Source organism: Sminthopsis crassicaudata, chromosome 2 (assembly GCF_048593235.1).
Source record: "Sminthopsis crassicaudata isolate SCR6 chromosome 2, ASM4859323v1, whole genome shotgun sequence".
In the NCBI taxonomy this organism is placed as follows: Eukaryota; Metazoa; Chordata; class Mammalia; order Dasyuromorphia; family Dasyuridae; genus Sminthopsis; species Sminthopsis crassicaudata.
This window is the reverse complement of record NC_133618.1, coordinates 460,544,961-460,563,481: the sequence shown is the minus strand read 5'-3', so window position 1 is coordinate 460,563,481 and position 18,521 is coordinate 460,544,961.

Sequence of the window (18,521 nt, the reverse complement as noted above, 5' to 3'; positions counted from 1 at the left end):
GCTTGGAAATGAAATAAATTGGAGGCAAGAGGGAAGAGGAGAGAGGTCAGACAATGCAACTGCCTCTCAGTCTCCTTGTATCCTTATCATCCTCTCACATGAAGAGATCCATTCTACAGGTCTGAGTTAGACCTCCAGCAGCCACTGACAGATGGCTCTTGTATCTCAACATTTTCTCTTCTTGTTGTGTTCTCCAGATCTGTCATTTTTCTTATAAGATGTTTCACATTCTGTTCTGTTTTTTTCATTCTTTATAGTCTGTTTTATTTATTAGTCTCTCACAGCTTCATTGGCTACTCCTTGCCCAATTCTAATTTTCAGAGTTATTTTCATTTTTGAGACTCTGTATCTGTTTTTCTAGTTAGTTTTTTTTTCATTATCTTCTTGTTTTTCTTGGATGATTTTTATTTATTTTATTTAGTTTTTAATGTCTCTCATTTGATTTCCAAATTCTATTTTGAGTTATTCTATAAAATCTCTCTGGGCAGGGAGCCATTCCACATTGCTCTTTGGGGGGGAGCTTTTTTAACTCCAGTGTTCTCCTCTGAAGATGAACCCTTGTCTTCCTTCCCTGTTCCCATAGTATGTTTCTGTTGTGTAGTTCTTTCTTCTTTGCCCCCTCATTTATTTAATGAGAGGTTTTAGTGTAAATACATTTAATCCCACGGAGTGGGGAAACTGTCTCTGCGTTCTCTTCAGCTTTCCTCTCTGGCCAGTAACTCCAATCAAGAGCTCCACCCTCTTGTGAGTGCCTGCACTCAGCAGCATCTATGCCCCACTGCCTCTGCACTCAGAGGTGCTAGTTCCTTCTTGCCCTGGGCTGTATCTAAGCAGCACATCTGGGCCTGATGTTCCTAATCAGCCAAGGTTGACCTATTCTTCCCAGAATTAGATCCCAATTGGAAAACAGTCCAGGAAGTGAAAGTGTCTATGTTTCCTACTGAGGCTTCAGCCACACCCGGGTCACCCAGTTGCTCTTTACTTGGTATTTCTGTGAGCTAGCCTAGAAATGATTGCACTTCAAGCAACTTAATCCAGTCACTGGCTCTTTCTTTTGATTTTCTCCAATTTTTCTTCATGTCTTCCCATGTTGTATTAATGAGGGAAAGGAAAAGGGGAACCCCATTTCTCAGCACATAGATAATAAGATAATCCCATGAAGCACAGTGTCCCCTGTAAAATGAAAAACCTAGATTGATAAATAAAAGGTTTATTGTAATAGTTTGGAAGTAAAGTTAAGTTAGAAAGATGCCAGGCTCAGAGGTAGCTGCTGGGTGGGCAGGCCTCCTTACATGGCTGGAAGGATTTGTGTTGGCTGGGAGGGCTCCTGCAAAGAGGGCATTCCGGCTCATTTCTTTTATACCTAGAAGATGATGGGCGGTACCCCTAAGTTCTCAGTGGGCTTTTCAGTTAGCTCAGATCAGGTGAGGGCTGAGGGAAGCTGAGCTGATGGGGGGGGGGACTGGACTCAGATATTCAAAGGGTGCCTTTGACCAGGATTTGTGAATCAGGGTCAGCCATGGGTTGGGCAATTAGAAAGGAATCTTAAAGGGACCTCAAGCCCCATCAGTATCAGGAGGACCCCTGTTATATTCTAACTCTTCTTGATTTTTCAGGAGTCTATGTCCACCCCGAGGTGCAAATTTATTTTATTGTTTGAAAAAAAAAAAAACTGGGAGAGTTTGAAATTTACTGACCTGCTCTACTATCTTCCCAGAATCCTCCCCTTTGCATGTTTTTGGAAAAATAAAATGTGAATATAAAAATTACTGTGTTATAATGTATTATATTATGTTATTAACAGAAACAAATAAAAAGAAAAATTGAACAAATTTACAGCTGAAATAAAAGAGAAAAGCACTTGTTCACATTCTTGATTTTTTTCAAGTTATTTTTATAACTTATTTTTATAAATTTGACTTGGTTCCTTTTATATGAGAAATGATACCTTTATCAGAGAAATTTAAGTGTTTGAATTCTTATTTTTTTAAATATCCCTTCTCTATTTATAATATCTCTTACCATAATTTACTTTCCCTGATTATCCTATTTAATTAGATTTATTTTTCCCTTTTTCTTTGTTTGAGATCATGATTACTTGCCCGGTATTTTTACTTCTGCTAAAACATAAAAAGTTGTATTCCAAATTTTTATTTTAACTCTCTGTGTATCCTTCTGTTCATGTGTGTCTCTGGTAAACAACATATTGTTGGTTCTTGGTGTTTAATCCATTTTCCTATTTGTTTCCATTTAATGGGTGAATTCATCTTATTCACATTCATGGTTATCACTGTGCATTTCCCTCTATCTTATTTTTCTTTTGTTTATCCTTTTTTTTTTCTTTTTATCCTCTTGCTACTGAAAACTCTGCTTTGCTTCTGACTACTGCCTCCAACAATCTTCTGTGTCTTTTATTAGTTTTAATTTTTAATTATTTATTATTTTTCCTGTCATTTCTGTTCCTATTTACCTATTGAGTAAGATAGGTTTCTATAACCAAAATGAGTGGGTGTATGTATATATGTGTATGTATGTTATGTGAATAAGGCTCATGAATTGCTCATTCCACCCTCATTTTCCCTCTATTATAAAAGTTCTTCTATATATACCTCTCTCCCAGTACATTCCTCTTTTTTACCCTTTTATTTTTTATTAGATATTAACTCACATTTGTGCCCTCTGTCAATGAAAAATCTTTCTAACTACCCAATTAATGTTAAATTCCTTAGGTGTTTTATATATATATATATATATATATATATATATATATATATATATATATATATATAAACCATCTTTCCCTATAGACATATAAAGTTTAATTTCAAGTATGATTTCTCCTTATTTTTACCTTTCATGGTCCTCTTGAGGCTTGTGTTTGAATACCAAATTTTCTATTCAACTCTGGTCTCTTCATTAGGAATGCTTGAAAGTCCTCTATTTCATTAAATATTCAGTTTTCCCCTGAAAGATTATACTCAATCATATTGGCTCTGTCTCTTGTCCTTTTAATTTTTTGTTACTGTTAATTTGATTTTTCTCCCTTTTTAAAATTAATTCAGTCAATGACATGTTTATTTTTTAAATAAAATCAGCTACTTGTTTTGTTGATTAGTTCAGTTCTTTAAACTTTTGATTGTATTAATCGTTGATGTTCAGGATTTTGATGTTTCACTGAGGCTTTTTAGTTTATTCTTTTTTTGGTTTTACAAATGTATGTTTTATTTATTGATCTGCTTGTTCTTAATTTTCTTGATAAACACACACATACACACACACACACACACACACACACACACACACACACACACACACACACATATATATATATATATATATATATATATATATATATATATATATATATATATATATATATATATATATATATATGTTCATGTGGTTTTTTAAATCTATTTTACCATATAGGAAAGTAAGAAGGGACAGTGACAAAAGAAGAAGAGAGCTGATGGAAGGGAGGGTGATTTCAGGGAAATAAAAGTCAGAAGCAAAACACTTTAGAATGGGCAAGGTAAAAGAAGAAAGAGAATAAGATAAACAGGCATATTGTTGTTAATCATTGCTGTGAAAAGAAATTACAGTGAGTTTCTCTAATAAATACTTCATTTTTCAAGCATATAGAAAATGCTGTCAAATTTATAGAAATAAGAGCCATTCCTCAACTGATAAATGTTCAAAGGACATAAAAAGAACTTTTCATAATAATCAAACTTTTTATAGTTATGTAAATTACTCTAAATTACTACTGATCAGAGAAATGCAAATTAAAATAATTGACTAATATTACAGAAAAGGAAAGTCACTAATATTGGAGGGAATGTGGGAAAATTAAAACACTAACATTCTGTTGGTGAAATTGTATACTGATTCAACCATTCTGGAGAGCAATTTTAAAGCCCAAAAGACTATTACATCATGCATACTCATTGACCAAGGAATACCACCACTAGTTATATATCCTAAAGAAGGATCTATATTTACAAAAATATTTATAGCATTTCTTTTAGTGATGGCAAGGAATTGGAAATTAAGGAATGTCCATTAATTGGGGAATGGTTGAAGAAGCTGTTGTTGTATATGATTTGATAAAAAAGCATTGTGCTTAGAAGAAATGATCAGCAGAATGTTCTCAGAAAAATTGGATTTACATGACCAAATGCAAAGTGAGATGATCAAAACCAGAACATTGTATACAATGACAGTAATATATTATGATGATTTAGTAGGAATAACTTATCTATTCTTAGCACAATCTAAGTCCCACAATTCTGTGATGAAAGGTAATTTTATTTCAAGAGAGAGAGAGAACTGGTAAAGCCTGGGTTCAGATTATAGATATTTTTTGTTTACTTTCATAATTTTTCTGGAGTTGTTTTGTCCAATTTTTTTCACAGAATAACGTATATGGAAATGTGCTTTGCATGATTATACATGTATAACCTATGTCAAATTGCTTGCCTTCTCAATGGGGAGGAGATAGAGAAAGAGGGAGATAATTTGAAACTCAAAATTTGAAAAAAATGTCAAAATTGATTTTACATGTAATTGGGAACAATAAAACTTAAATAAGATTTTTTTAAAGAAATATTCTTATTTCTAATATTCAACAATACCTAACAATATGGATAAGATAGCCAGTTTTTTTTTGGGGGGGGGAAGGGGATTTAGGGATTTTTGTTGAGTTATCGACTCTACAATTTAAAACTTATTTGGCTTTCACAAGTCACTCTATATTTTCTTCATCTATAAAAGAAAGGAGGGAAAGCTGTGCCAAAAATTATCTGAATACTTCCAACTCTAAATTTATGATCCTATTATATTACTGTTATAGAAACTGTCCTACACATAGTCTCAATAATATAATGAAATGAGGATTTCTTATTTATGATAAACTCTCTGTATGTTTCTGTACCTGCATATTGTATAGTGTATTGTGTTTTGAACCTCAAAGTATTGTCAGACTTATTCAGTGAGCTCCACAGCTACTCTGATGAGGTCAGTCTAGGTAATCATGTAGGAGAAAAATGGCTGGAGAATGCTTATTGCCCAGATTATGATAGGCATTTGGATGAGCAGTCTCTTGTGTTAGTCCAATAGTGCTTAAAGTATATAGACAAGTACTACTGATGGACAATGATCTGGATCAAGAATATAATAGAACAATCTGAATTACATTGGGATAATTTGTAGCATTTGTAGTGATCCCAAGCTGCTCTATGATGTCAAAACCTATATTTAATATGCATAGTTTCCCAGTGTTACTGCAGAAATTTGAATCATATAAGAGTATTCCCATATGATTTAAAATTGCAAGTGACCCAAATGTCAATAGGAAGACACATGGTGAGTATCAATAGATCATAATAGATTCATAATGTTGACTTATAGAACAGAAGTTCAGAAAAGCCATAATAAGTGATGTATAAGGCCAGGAAAAGACCTTTCTTCTTTCTGTCTTCTTCACTCCTTTCCTTCCCTCTTTTCTTTTTCTGCCTTTCCTTTGTTTTTCTCACTCTCTCTTTCCCTCTTTTTTTCTCCCTAGTTTTCTTCCCTCTCTCCCTCCCTCCCTTCTTCTTAACATCCCCTTCCTTTATCATTCCTTCCTCCCCTCATTCTTCTGTTACTCTTGTATTCTATTTCCTTTCTACTGCATATTTAGACCTATCCTCCTTGCCACTCCCTTCCTCCCTCATTCTTTTCTTTTCTTTTTCTCCTACTGCATATTTATATCTAGCCTTCTTGTCCTCTGATATCTCCCATTGTGAAAAAGTTTTTAAAAGTTCTTATAGCAAATATGGATAAATAATCAAAGCAAATTCCCATGTGACTATGTCTGAAAATGTATATTTTATCCTGCAAATGTAATCCATCAGTGACAATCATATAAAAGCAAACAAGTGTGGGCTTTAAAAGCCCACAAGGTGAATTTCTGGACTGCAAATCCCTAGCATTTAGTTTTACTTTGTTTTCTGAATAAAAGGAGACAAGAAATATTTTAAGTAAACTTTCATAGTCATCGGTGTTATTTTGTCAACTATTATGAGAAAGAGAATTTCTAGCTTAAAATACTCGGCCACAAAATCTTTTAGAGAGAGATTTCAATCAATCAATATGCATTTATCAAACACATACTACATGCCAAGCACTTTGTTATATGGTGTGGATACACAGAAAAGGGTGAGAATGCGTGTCAAAAGATAATTCCTATCCTCAAATAGCTTACAATGGGAGATAATCATTCAATTACTGTCAGACCATACAGGAGTGTATTACCCTTTCCTTCTCCAGCTCATTTTACAGATGAGGAACTGAGGCAAACAGGGTTAAGTAATTTGCCTAGAGTCATACTGATGGTAAATGTCTGAGATAAGATTGGAAATTATGAAGAGAGCCTTCTTGAATTCAGACCCAGCATACTATACACTGTAACATCTAGATGCCAAATTGGAGTGTCAACAAGCAAACAAATATATGCAAAGCAAAATATATACAAGATAAATAAGTAATTAATGAAGAAAAAGCACTGGAATAATTAGGGATTAGAAAAGGCTTCTTGAAGAAGGTGGAATTTTAGTTATCATATAAAGGAAGCCAGGGATATCAGTGATCAGAACAGAGGAGGGAAGACATTCTAAGCAAAAGAAACAGTAAAAGAAAAGTCTAAAATTGAGAGATGGAGCATTTTATTTGTGCAACAACCAGGAGATCAGTGTCACTGGAATAAGGAATCTTTGACAAGGATTGACAAGAAGACTAGAAAATTAGCAGAGGGCTAGGTTATAGGTTGTGAATATCAAACAGTACATTTTGTATTTAGTTCTGGAGAAAATATATATTCATTGGAATTTATTGAGTAATAAATAAATGTAGTAGGACCTGTGCTTAGATTTTCAAATCTAAATGGAAGAAAGAATGGAGTACTAGAGACCATAGGGATCTAGATACACCAGCAATTTACTGCGGTAAATTAGACACAAGGGGATAAAGGTGTACACTAGAATGATACAAGTGTTAGAGGAATAAAGGTCAAGAAGTCTTGCAAATCAATGGTCTCTAGCAATAGATAAGATATGAAGGGTAATAATGCAGAATTCAGGATGACTCCTAGGTTTTGAGTTTGTAGGAACATAAGATGATAGTTTTGCATTCTATAATAAAAGGGAAAGTAGAAAGGTGGGATGGTTTAGAGAAAATATACATTCCGTTTTGAACTAATAAATTTAAAATGACTACTAGGTGTAATTTGAGATGACTGAAAGACAATTTAAGATGCCAACTGGAGGATTGCAGGGAACTTTTGGCAGGTAGGTTAAAGAAACATCAATCTAGAGATGGCAATTAAATCCATGGGACCTGATGAGATCCCCAAATAAAGTAGTATATAGAGAGGGGGAAAAAGTCCCAAGTTAGAACCCTGAGGCCAATAATTAGAAAGCATGATCTAGAAGAAGACACAGCAAAAGAGAAAGAAAAAGAATCAGCAGATAGATAGAAGAACCTATGGTGTCTGAAAAACTTAGCGAAGACGGTATCAAGGAGGGTAGAGTTACCAATAGTGTCAAAAGCTGCAGAGAGATAAAGGACAATGAGAATAATATTTCTTTAATGATATTTCCTTATCAATATGTTCCTTGGTAAAGAAAGAAAAGCCCCAATGTGACCCTTGTAGCTATAAAAACACACAAATATCAATGAAGTATCTGAGATATGTATCCATGTGTATGTGTGTGTATGTGTGTGTGTATGTGTGTGTGTGCGTGTGTGTGTGTGTGTGTTTGTGTGTGTGTGTGTGAGTAAAGACAGAAGTAGGAGATCTGGATCTTGCTAATTCTTCTCTACTATCAGTATAAGTTGCTTAAATAGAGCTTATTAGAGGTTGATGGGCAGTGCTTATGCAGTATTCCCCAAAGTGTGTGTCTTCCTTAGGGCAATCTAATAAACATTTTGAAGGCTTTTTGTGTTCTTATTCTCTTTTGAGTCCTTTGCACTTATATTTTTCTTTGATGTATCAAATAAAGTCTATCTCATATTCAATACCCATATTTTATGTTGAATGACTTTGTAGAAGTTGAAGACCCTATTATCTATATTTAGAGGAAACCTAGAAACAAGGTAAATTGTATTTCAGAGATTTCCTAGGAATAAAAGTGGGGAAGGGGCAATAAAACAAAGTAGAGCTGCCTCAGAATCAGAACCAGAATCAGACCTGGTTCATATGAGCTCAGAATCATTGGAAGGCTCACAGCTACAGGTGACATAAAAACTGAAGAAAAGGCCCCTGGTCTTAAGGAATGCAAATGCAGAAGAAATTATCTTCAGAATTCTTATTATGTTAATCTGAGCTCTAAATAGACTGTATATTTCTGTTTTTTATCTATAACATTTCTGCCAGATTAATAGGATTTTTCAAGATGTTAATGGATTGATTTCAGCATAATTGTAACTATATTAATTCAGTGCAATTACCTCTTAGTAAAATTTAAATGAAGTTAAATTGGAGAAATTAGAAATATTTGAAATCTTTAACTGGAAGCCTGGAGGCATTGTAACTTTGTCTGCTCTCATTTCAAGGCATCTTCAGTCTGGGTATGGAAACACTGCAAAGACCTCTTTCTTGGTTTTATGATTTGCAATTCTATCTGTCCTTTTAGGAAACATATTATATAGACGTATGGGTGGTTGTAGGATTTATACAAATATGCTTAGTTGAAGTATCCTTTTGCATAATGATTCCTAGAATTCAAAAATGTTAGATCCTTAGAAAAATATTACATCATAGATTATCAGATTTTATAACTGAAAGGGTTCTCTAAGAATGTTGGTACATGGACTGATAGAATTGGAAGGACAGTAGAGTTCATGTAATATTATCCTCCCATTTTATAGATAAAGAAAATGAGACTTGAAGAAAACTTGTTTGTAATGTTCTGTTGTCTCTCAGTTGTTAATTGTTGTCTGGGAGGAGATCTCTTGCGGAGCTTCTGGGGGGGCAGTCTTGGCTTTAGTCTTGAATCTTTTCCTGTCAGAATGTCTCCAGATAGCTTCAGTCTCTAGCTCCCTCTGAATCTAAAGCCTCCAGTCAGCATGAAGGTAGAATCTTGAATCCCCTTCTTCCTGAATCCTGGCTCTGAATCTCCTCCAGCTTCCCTGAAGTTCTCCTGGGAAGTCTTGTCCTTGACTCAATCCAAACTCAATGTTGCCTCTTTTTATCCTCCCAGAGAATGGGCTTGTGTGTGCTCCCTTGAGCTTGTGGGAACTTCTTACAGACCAAAGAGCAAGCTCCTTTTAAAGGTGTAAACTCCTTTAAAGGTTTGAAATAAAGGTGTGAGCTAGAGAATTGTTAAGTACAGACTTAGCAACTAGTAAGAACCTAAAACTTGTTAATAATACAATGAGAAAATGAATTCCATATGCAATACTTTTAAAATTACAACATGGTATCTTTCTGGTTAATAGTAAATACCTACAGATTCCATGAGGAGGGTAATTTAGGATTATTTTAGGTTTCAGAGAAATATCGAAACATCCATACAATGGGATATTTCTGCCCTAGCTAATGGTCAGGATTGATTATCAAGGTTGCTAGTTTGCAGAGTGAATAGAATGCTGGACCTGGAATCAGGAAGGCCTGAGTTCAAATTAAAATTCTAATTAATTGTGTCATCCTAGACAAATTTCTAAAACTGTTTCTTCAACTGTAAAATGATTATAATAATAGCATGTACCTCAAAGGGTGTAGGTGATTTTAAATTGTTTAGCAGGGGTTCTCAAATTATGGCCCACGGGTCCAAGACCGAGTGTGAGTTTTTGTTTTTACTATAGTCCGGCCCTCCAACAGTCTGAGGGACAGTGAACTGGCCCCCTATTTAAAAAGTTTGAGGACCACTGGTTTAGCACAATGCCTGTCACATGGTAGGTATTTAGTAAATGATTATTAATTTCCCATTTTACAACTGGTGAAACCATTTTTGCCCTAGATAACTTCAGTTCTAAGTTCCAATGATTCATAGGAAATTGATCTGGAGTTAAATCTTATGTTATGTTTAGGATCTGCATATGCTAAAAAGAAGCATGGGGAATGTAGTGAGCAGAAGTATAGAATTAAAAAATATTTAGGGCTTATAATGGAAATCAATTAGTTGATGTCAGAGTTTAAATATGCAACTATATATCTATGTAATAAGAGAAATGTTTCGAGATAAAGATTTGAGCTAGATTATATCCCAAATAAGGAATTTGAACTTTATCCTTTAAGTATAAGGAAGTTTTTGAAAATAAGTGAGAATCAGGGGAATACTTTAAATTATTATTCTATGTCTTCTATATATATATGATTTATTTGCAAAATTATGGAACGGGTCAAGTGTAAATTACTATAAATCATAAGATATCATGCCTAGATATATTATTTAGTTATATTTAGATATAAATTTAAATCTTCCACATCCCCTGGAACCCTGTATATACTAATAGCTTACAGATATAATGATTGCCAGAATGAATGATGTTTTTTGATTCTCAGTCAGCCATTATGTGAAGGGTATCACATGAAACCCTGAAATTCTTTTCTTTTAGTTGCTGAGGGAAAAAGTAGTAGAACTGTGTAGAAATTGCAGGGAGGCAGATTCTAGATGAATTCCATAAAAACAATTATCTAACAATTAGAATATGTAATAATCTAAAGTGGAACAGGTGGCCTCAAGAGGTATTAATTTCTCAAACACTGAAGACCTACAGAGGATCTGGCTGACCACTTATAAGAGGTGTTATTGGATGAATTCTTATTGAGTTATGAATTAGACTGCCTCTCTTCTGAGGCCTTTTCTGGTTCTGAGAATCTGTGATTCTGGCAGAATTCTCTACTGCCAAACAGAGCCTCAAAGCTCAAGAAAAGACAATGAATGAAACTTGGCTTCCATTTGTTCAGCTTCCTTAGTGAAGCGTTAAGTGATCAGGATTTGTAAAGTGCAATTTCCTTATTGTGTTTAAATCTAAGATCCTCTGCTGGCCCTGGATGTACTAACAAATGAAAGTTTCTGCTTAAAAAAAAAAAGAGAAAGTTTTGCCTCTTAACACAAGGAAATAGTTTGAGGCTATGTTTTAATTAAAATGAATATCTGCGCTATCTTAATGTTATTGCCAGTTAAGTGTACCAGGGTGATTTAGAGTTCTATAACACAATTATACTCTGGTAATGAAGCTCTGCAGAATTATCCCTAGAATTTAGAATGCAGAGGGGAGCAGTAGCTCTCATTTGTAACCATGTTACGGCCTTTATTGTTACAGTACTTTCTGTTTTCTTCAAAGATTAACTCAATCGTATTTAAGTCTCTGCTTACATTAAAGAGAGATAGAGAATGGGCAAAGAGAGCTGTTTTACTGTCCCTGCAGCAGTTCTTAATGCTCGACTCTGAAGAGGAAATAACAGGGAAATTAAACTATAGCATTACTCCTGCTATTATTCTCTATCTCATCTTCCTGACTATGTTACCCTCAGGCCAGGTCCCATTGCTTCTACTCATCTTTGATCAGAGAATTGCATGTATGTCTCATATGGGAGAATGTGGAAAGTGACCCAAGCATGAAGCATAAAGCCTGATCCCAAGCTGTATTAAGAGAGGCAGTGTTCAGAATGAGACGGATCATAGTCCTACTGTACTCATCCCTGGTCAGATCAAATCTGCAGCATGTTAGTTGGATCTTGAAACTGCATTTTAGAGATGTTATAAATAGTTGTGAAACTGGATGAAGACTACAAAAATGGGAAATCTAATGAATGTCATATGAAAATAGTACATTCAAGCTATATTTCAAGTGATGTCCTCAGTTCTGGACACTGAATTTAGGGAAGACCTTGGCAAAGTGGAGCATAATTAGAAGTACACAGCTAGGATAGTGAGAGGGCTGAAAACTAAAGGCCATTTCTAACAGTGAGGATGCTTAGCCTAAAGAATAAAAGGGGAGGATAGAATTGAATTCTTATGATTTTCCTTGCTTTGAAGGAAAGTTATATGGAAATGATTTTACTCATGATATGCTTTTACAAGAGTAAATATGCAGGTGATGCATGACAGTCAAAGAAAAGCTGACTTCCTTTTGTAAAAAGAAATAATAACAATTAGAGCAATCCAAAAGTACAATAGGAAGTAGTAAGTTGCTCTTTACTAGTGGTCTACCATTGGATGTTGGCTAATCATTTCTCAGGAATAATTGCAGAGGTGATTTTCTGTATTCATTTAAGCGATATTTAAAAGACTTCTGCTATCCTAATTCTGGGAACTGGAAATGCTATGAAAGAGTGAGGTATATGCTTTCTGTGGTAGTGAATAGGATCCTAGACTGTTTCATTTTTAAAAAGTTGTGTGACAAAATGATTTAAAGTTCTGCATACAAAAAATATATGGTAAGGCTACAAAGACAAATGAAATAGTCCCTACTCTCAAGGAGCTCAGGCTAATTTTTTCTTTTTCCTCCTGAATAGAATGGGTCATATTTGGATTAGTCATATCGTAGATTTTGTCATTTAAATGCAGCATCTGGGAACATTTGTAGCATAAGAAAAAAATAACAATAAATTAAGAGTCAGAAGACATCAAATATAGTTTCATTTTGGCCCTCACTGTGAATGTGATCATGGTTAATCTGCTTTACCTTACTGAGCCTCAATTTCTTTATCCATTAAATAAAATAATCTCTAGAGTGTCATGCAGTAATATGAAAAGGGTTGAAAATTTAGGCTTTTCCCAAGACCACACGACAGAAGGCTAAATGCTTGGTTAGGAAAAGTTCTATTTTTCAACATAGGGTTCAAATTCTATTTTACTTCCCACATTTCAGTATGTGGCATCAGCAGAAAGATCCTTGTATTCAGATTTTTGTTACAGTTTTGACTTTGTCCTTGCTCACATAGCATTGGCAAGTCACTTCCTCATTCTGGGAATTAATTTGTTCATCTATAAATTGAGGCAATTGTTATAGATTGTTTCTAATATTCCTTCTAACTTCATGATCCTGTGTACTGCTTAAAGTTTCTGTGTAATTTGCTAAGATATCTCTTGAGCTCAGGCAGAGAAGCATTATGAACTACTTCCTGCATATTTTATCCTGTTACAAATTTGAACTTATCTTGTCCCATATAGGGAAGATTTAAGAAGTTTTATGGCAGTTGCTTGCTGACTCTGCATTAAGTCCTTCTTACCACTAGTTCTTTTCTGATTTTTGTATCCTAGTTCCTTGGAGACTAGGTACCATCAATGTCTTCTAGAGACTAAGTTTCTACCTTAGGTTTATAGAAAATTGAAATTTAGAACTGAAAGAGATCTTAGATATTCAACTTTCTATTTTATTTAGAGTTAAAGAAGATGAATCTTAGAATGGCTCAGAGTTTTGTTATGTATTTACACCCACAAACACACACATATATATGTATATCATAAAGTTAGTTTCTTTACATCCAAATTCAGTGTTATTTCTACTATATTGCAATGGTAATTTGAATCACACCTTCAAAAGTGAATGTGTTATATTTTTGTTTTTTAGTCTTGTAAAGAAAGGAAAAATACTAACAACAAAATAAAAATTTCTTGAGCACTTAATTTTATGTAAGGTACTCAGTTTAAAAATATTAGCTCATTTGATCTTCATAACAACCTTCAAATGTAAGTGTTACTATTATCCCTGTTTTACAGCTAAAGAACCTGAGGAAGAAAACAATTAAATGACTTGTCCAGGGTCATAAACTAGTAAATATCTGAGGCTGCATTTAAAATCTTCAATCAGGCTAATAGAAAAAACAGAAGTACAAGGGGAAAGGTACAAGAAGGGGGAAGGTCTATTAAAGAGGAGGGCTGTTTGCAGGAATAGGTAGTCAGAAGCAAAGTACTGTGAAGGAAGGAAAGGGAGAAAGGCAAGAGAAAAGTATAACTGGGGAAAATGCAGAATTAATCATTTTAACAATGAATGTCAAAGGGATGAACCACCCCATAAAATGAAAGAGGATAGCAGACTTGATTAAAAGTCAGAATCCTGCAATTTGTTGTTTACAAGAAACACACTTAAAGTGAAAGTGATATAAAAAGCAGGGGTATTGATTCTATCTCAGATGAAACAAAAGCAAAAATAGATAAGTAAAAGAAATAAGGAAGAAAATAACTTCCTACTAAAAGGTATATAGATAATGAAGTAATATCAATACTAAACATATGTACACCAAGTGGTATAGCATCCAGATTTCTAGGAGAGAAGTAAAAAGAGCTGCAACAATAATTAGATAGCAAAACTATACTAGTGAGGGATCTCAATCTTGCTTTCTCAAAACTAGAAAAATAAAACCACAAAATAATAAAAAAGAAAAAAGTTAAGGAGGTAAGTAGACTTTTAGAAAAGTTAGGTATGATAGATCTTTGGAGAAAAGTGAATGGAGACATAAAGGAATATCTTTATTTCTCAGCAGTACATAGAACTTATACAAAAATTGTCCATGTATTAGAGCATAAAAACCTAAAAATCAAATGCAGAAAGGCAGAAATAGTAAATGCACATATATATGTATATCATACAATAAATAATACAATAAATATATTCAATAAAAGATCAGGGGGAAATAAAACAAAATTTAATTGGAAACTAAATAATCTGATTCTAAAGTATAAGTGGGTAAAATAACAAAGAAACAATCAATAATTTCATCCAAGAGAATTACAATAATGCAATAACATATCAAAATTTACAGGAAGTAGCCAAAGCAGTTATTAGGGGAAATTTTATATTTCTAGATGCTTACTTGCATAAAATAAAGAAAGAGAAGATCAATAAAATCTTCAATTACTGGGTCTCCAATAGATGCCACGGTCTTTATCCACAAGGGGATTCCTTATGTCTAAATCAGTTTATTTTCCTATTAAGTCATGAATACTTTTGGGGAGGTTTCATTCTTTCTGAATTTCTCTGTCTACCAATTTTCTACCTTTCTATTACTTGTATTATGCATTGAATTTAGTATTTTGGTTAATATTATTCAGATGTTTGCCTCACTTTTATTTCACATACTATCTTCAAGTCTTGGAATCCATGCAATGCCATAGTCATGTCATTTCATTTCCATCTTGAATTTAAGTGATTGTTGGCCTCAATCTTATGTTCATGTTTCTGGTCTTTGTCTGGCCCTTTGAGTCTGCCAGACATTATGATCCAAAGTTGTCTTGGTTTGACTATCTGACAATGTGCTCATATATTTCATCTTTAGGTTTCCCAAAATAAGACGAAATATGTCAACATATATTAATAAATATTTTAAAATACCATTAAATCCACAAGGATTCACGAATTTTCCATCTCAGAATGAGACAACTTTGATCATCCACATTTGCTTCTAGTTTCTATTTCTATGTACTGAACCCTGAGCTAATCTTCAAAAACATACTCAGCACAAATCAAGGTATATTTAAAAAACAAAAATGAGAACTTAAAAAAATAGTAGCAAATGCCATACCTTATTATATACCTCAGGAGCATTAATGAAACCAGGCATAAAAAGGAACATGATGACATGATGGAATGGAATGGATAGAGATCTGCAATGGGACTCAGGATAATGTAGGATAGAACTCAAAGCTTTATCATATACTTGGAATTATGACATCTTTTTTTTATTAAAACTTTTTTTTTATTTTTATTTTTTTTATTTTCAAAACATATGCACTTTTCAATATTCACTCTTGCAAAACCTTGTTTTCTAATTTTTTTCTTTCTTTTTCCCCCAAACCCTCCTCAGATGGCAAGTAATCCAATATACATTAAATATGTGCAGGAATTATTACATCTACCCTCCTCCATTTTATATATGAAAAAGGAAGCTCATAAAGGCTAGACTTGGGTTCTATCCTGAGATCTGCCATCAAAAAAACTATGTATTGGTATGAAGGTCAATTAATCTTTCTGGGTTTCAGTTTCCCCAGTGTAATAATAATAATACTATAATACAATAGTAATTATATTGACAAGTCACAAAATATATTGTCTATATTCCCATTTCACCTACTTGATAACCAGATGAGTTTTTAACTTATTAACTGCAATATTGCCACCCTTAATTTTAAATCAAATTAAATAAAGCCTGAAGATATGAACATTTTACCCGAAATTACAGATTTAATAAATGATAATTACAGTAATCTAATCCAGCACTTTGACTTTATGTCCAGTTTTCTTTTTACTATGCCACATTAGTTGGTCATCTCTGAGTCTTTTTAGTTTTAACAATCTACAGCTATGTAGTATTTATTTTATAACATATCTTTTCAGAAATTTTTGAAACAAACATTCTAAATGTTACAAAATATTATATTTATATATTAGTGTGTATTTCAAACATATTTATATGTCTCTCTCTCTTTCTCTCTCACTCTCACTTTCTCCATCTATCCAGTTTGGTGGCACAATGTTTATATGCCAACTTCTTAAACTGTGGTTCACAATGCTATATTGGGGTCTTTTAACTGAATGTAAAGGTTGCAAGAGTATGATTTATTATCAGTTACTTTTTGATTTGTATTTTATATGCCTGTATACCCAGGATCATGTAAATTTTTCTTGGGTTAAAAGGAGTTGTTACAAGCAGAAAAAAAAAAAAAAAGTTTTAAAAGCCTTGATTTTGAGCACTGGGACTGAGTCAGGAAAGAGCAGTATGGGATACTGTAAATTATTTTGAAACTTCCATAACTTTTTCATTTTTCTCTATTTGTATTACAGGTTCAATTTTCTACTTTTGTTAATATTACTTAGATGCTTGCTTACCCTTAAGTTCAAATACTACCTCAAAAACTATCTGTGAACTTGATCAAATCACTTAACTCCTGTTTATCTCCCTTATCTGTAAAATGGGAATAATAACAGCACCTACCTCCTAGCTGTGCAAGGATAAAATGAGATGATATTTGTAAAACATTTAATATAGCAACTGACACATTGTAGCCAAATGTTTTATAGTTGTAGTAACAACAATAGTAACAATGACTAATATTATTATTATTTTCTTTCTATATAATTTTATTCTCACAGAAACTTTATAAGGTAAAGAGTAAAGGTATAAATTCTTCATTTTATGAATGGAAAAATTGAGGCTCATCAAGATCAGGAGATCAAATGATTTGTATGAAATCACAATAAAGTCAGAATTGAAAAATCTTTTAAGTTCATGGCTAGTTCTAATGACCTTTTTTTTTTCCTTTTTGCGATCAATCCCTCTACTTGTACCCTTGATATCATATCCTCCAGTGTTTCACTTCATCAATCATTCCTATCTATTTCTCTCCCCCTCCCTCTCTTCCTCCCTCCCTCTCTCTTTTTCATTCTCTCTCTCTCTCTCTCTCTCTCTCTCTCTCTCTCTCTCTCTCTCTCTCTCTCTCTCTCTCTCTCTCTCTCTTCCCTTGCCCCTATCTATTGGTGTTTTCTTTGCTGCTTAGGTACAAACATAGCTAGGTCTTGTCTATGTTTTAAAAAAAAATACCTTGCTTTACTCTATCATCTAGATTCATTATATAACTGTCCCACCTTTATAATCAGTCTAGAAAAAACCTGTATAGACTTGTTTTCATATTTTCTATTCTACTAATTTCTTAATCACTTGCATTTTAGGCCAACTCTAAGGATATCAATGCTTTCTGAATTGCTAACTTGAATGGCTGATTCTGGGACCTATATTTTTCTTAACTTCTCTGTAAGATTTAACATCATTAGCCATCCCTTCTTCCTTTTTATCTCTCATTTCTGGGTTTTCCTGACACAGACCACATACATTCCCTCCCTAAGTTCTCTTGAAATCTGTGATTCTAGTTCTGTTTCAATATGTCTGACACTATCCTCTATTCAAAGTTTTCTCTAATAATTTTTTCCAGATCCTCATTTTTTTTCTTTATCTACACATTCTCTTCTGGAGATTCCATAAGCTACCAGAGGTTCAATGTTCATGTTTATTAAATGGCTTCCTGACCTTTTAATTCAGTCTTAATAGCTCTTCTAAATTCTATTAAGTACCTCTCAGTCATCTCCAATAGAATGTCCTATTTCTTTTTACATGCCTTTAAACAGGCTATACTTTATGTCTGAAGTGAACTCCCTCTTCACTTCCACTTTTTTTTATCATTTTAATCTTGTTTCAAGGTCCAATCCTCTTGGCATTGACTATGGAAAGAACTTTCTTCTAAGTTCATTTAATTCTTAGTGCTTATTCCTGATATCTTAAATAATGATTTTAAGTGTAAAAAGTATCTGTTAACATGTAAGCTCTTCAAGAGAAGGTATTTTTTTTTGCTTATTTTATTTCTTTATCATCAATTCCTAACACACACAGTTCTGCATATGTATGTATGTGTATGTATATATATATATATATATATATATATATATATATATACATATATATATGTATATATATGAAATAGCAATAAGGCTACAATTTATACCTTAAGATGCTTCTCTCATTCACATTTGAAGAATGAAGC